The sequence below is a fragment of the Penaeus chinensis genome, chromosome 23 (genome assembly GCF_019202785.1).
Source record: "Penaeus chinensis breed Huanghai No. 1 chromosome 23, ASM1920278v2, whole genome shotgun sequence".
Classification (NCBI taxonomy): Eukaryota; Metazoa; Arthropoda; class Malacostraca; order Decapoda; family Penaeidae; genus Penaeus; species Penaeus chinensis.
Window position 1 is genome coordinate 16,960,158 of NC_061841.1, and position 2,500 is coordinate 16,962,657.

The 2,500-nt window shown below is 37.1% G+C and overlaps 1 protein-coding gene across 1 annotated transcript in view; it reads left to right on the forward strand.

Moving 5' to 3' along the window:
• LOC125037682 overlaps positions 1–2,500 on the forward strand; it is a 44,482-nt gene that overhangs the window by 28,454 nt on the left and 13,528 nt on the right. The window lies entirely within an intron of this gene.

Sequence of the window (2,500 nt, forward strand, 5' to 3'; positions counted from 1 at the left end):
ACACATATATATTTATTGATTTATGAACAAATATATATATATGTGTATATACATATGTATATATATATATGTATGTATATATATATACATTTAGTCCGTAGAGACTAAATAAAGTGATGATACTAGGTCCTATATAACAAAGATAAACTGCAGCCTTATAATGCAAACAAGAACTGCATAGTCAGTCTCGAGGGGATGCGGTCCTTGCAACAATCCTAGCGTATTTTGGCAAGATAGAGTCAAGGAGATCTAGAAGCTCAAGCTTACTAAGCTATTGATTGTTATTACCTTGCAAAATCCAGGGAGACTGTACGCTAAAACTGACTGTGATCTGCCATTCTAGACAGAAAAGGTGGCGTAAGAATGTGTGAAAAATATTTAGGCTTTTGGCCCAATGCCGCCGGGGAAATTAATAAAATATTGGGAAAATGCTGTGCTCATGTTTTAATATATTTTTATGTGAAATGTCTCTGCACATAGTTGGCTCAGCTAGTGTTTAAGGATAATGGAGTCAATTAGTTGATCTTGTGACCTTAGCTGATTTGAATTGGCGGGATTTTTTTTTTATTAGTGCAATGAATATCGATGGTGTTATTTTGCTTATAGACATAATAATTACAGTAATGTTATAAACATTAGTAACAACAAAATAGACGGGCGAGACAGACAGTACACGTAATTGGCTCATTGGTGACTTAGTACAAGTGTAGCCATCTATGTGTAAAATAATCAAACAAGTAAACTCACAGTAGGCATGGCATACACGTACACGTCATTCCCGTCGGCATTGGGTTAAGGTCTTATGAATACATAAGCACATAGCTACATATATATGTACACTTACACAAACGTATATATACACCCACGTATGGATGTGTGTATATCATACCTGTTTTAGCATGTTATTATTTACGCATAGTCTTATCATCTCATAAATTGCGAAAATTTAGCAACACGTTATCCAGCAAAAGCCATTACATACTACAGCCAAAATTCCCGACAGTCACTCAAGTAACGTTTAGATTCGCGGGTGTGATAATTCGAATTCCCGTTATTTTTGTCCATTTTTATAAATACAGATAGCGGGACTCTTCAGTTTTGTTTTATTTTCTTCAGATCAATATAAAGAACCGTTTGGTGTCAAAAATGCATTGAAGTTACACAAATCGTAAATGAACTTGCCTGCTTAAATTCGAAACTGCAAACTGCTCGAATGCTCTCCATAAATTTTGATAAATATTTCTGTATATTGATTTATCAACATGAAATATTTTCTAATTTATGTAGACATTTACAGATTATGAGGGAGAAGAGAGTCAATTCAAGATTCAAAAATCAGTAAGTGAAGGAAAACGGACATGTTAATCATAGACCGCAGTGAGTAAAGCCGCGGTCAATCCGCTCCTTCCTACCAGCTGGTCCCATGCTAAACCGGTACCCCGTCCCACGTTCTAGTCCCGTGACACCGAAGGGCTATTAACACTACCTCGCCGACGCCTCTTGTAAACATGACGATCATAGTGCTCTCGAGGGAAGGAACGCTTACTGGATGTACGCCATTTTTTTTTTTTTTTTTTTTGTCTTTTTTTTCGCATGCTGTATTGTCCTTTAAAAGGTCGAAGTGTAAAAGAAAGCAACTAACACGATCGTGGGTTAGACAGTAGTTTGGCTGGAAAGACCGAAATGTGTGTAATAATAAATTGTAGATGTCTGCTAATATCAGTCACCTTCATCCTTTTCAGCACCCTGCTTTTGTGGTTGTGCTTTATATTTCATAATTCCTCCATGGCCCTAATAGTGTCAACGAGGGGGTAAAATACTTTGCGCCAATTGTGTTCCATAAAACATGTTGAAATTAGAAAATAAATATGACTATTCATACTTTCATGCAAAAACTATAAAATAGAGAAGGCATCTATATTAACCACCATTTCAGATATGAATGAAGTGATATGGTAATTGTTATGTCATAGTTTTGTTTTGATTATGCGGGGGTTAATGAATATCGAGGGACAAAGACCGACGCAGCAGTCCTCTCCCGGTCCCTAGTTATGAAACGATCATCCCCGACGGAGAGATAGGGCGGGGCAAAATCCCCCACATATCTCTGGGTCCCTCTATATCAGGGAGAGTGTGACCGCGGCCTTAGAGATCTTCACTCCGCGGTCCCCATATCTACCATTCACCACTTGAAACAAAATGAGTCAAATTTACTCCTCTTATTAAGGTCTAGATCAGAGATTCTTAACATGAGGCCCATGAAGCACTAGGGGATCCATGGATGGATTGTAGGGGAGCTGTGAGGATCAGATAAGTATTAACAATACGTTTTGCAGGAGTGTGTTTTTAGATTGTTAACTCTAAAGTTTGATAATTTGATAATGTATGCATGAGGCCATTAAATCTCAATAAATAGATTATTGTAAACACATTGCATGCAAAGTTATGTTAATGTGAATATATTTTGTGAAGGGGGTCTATAGATTCTTAAGAGGTCTGT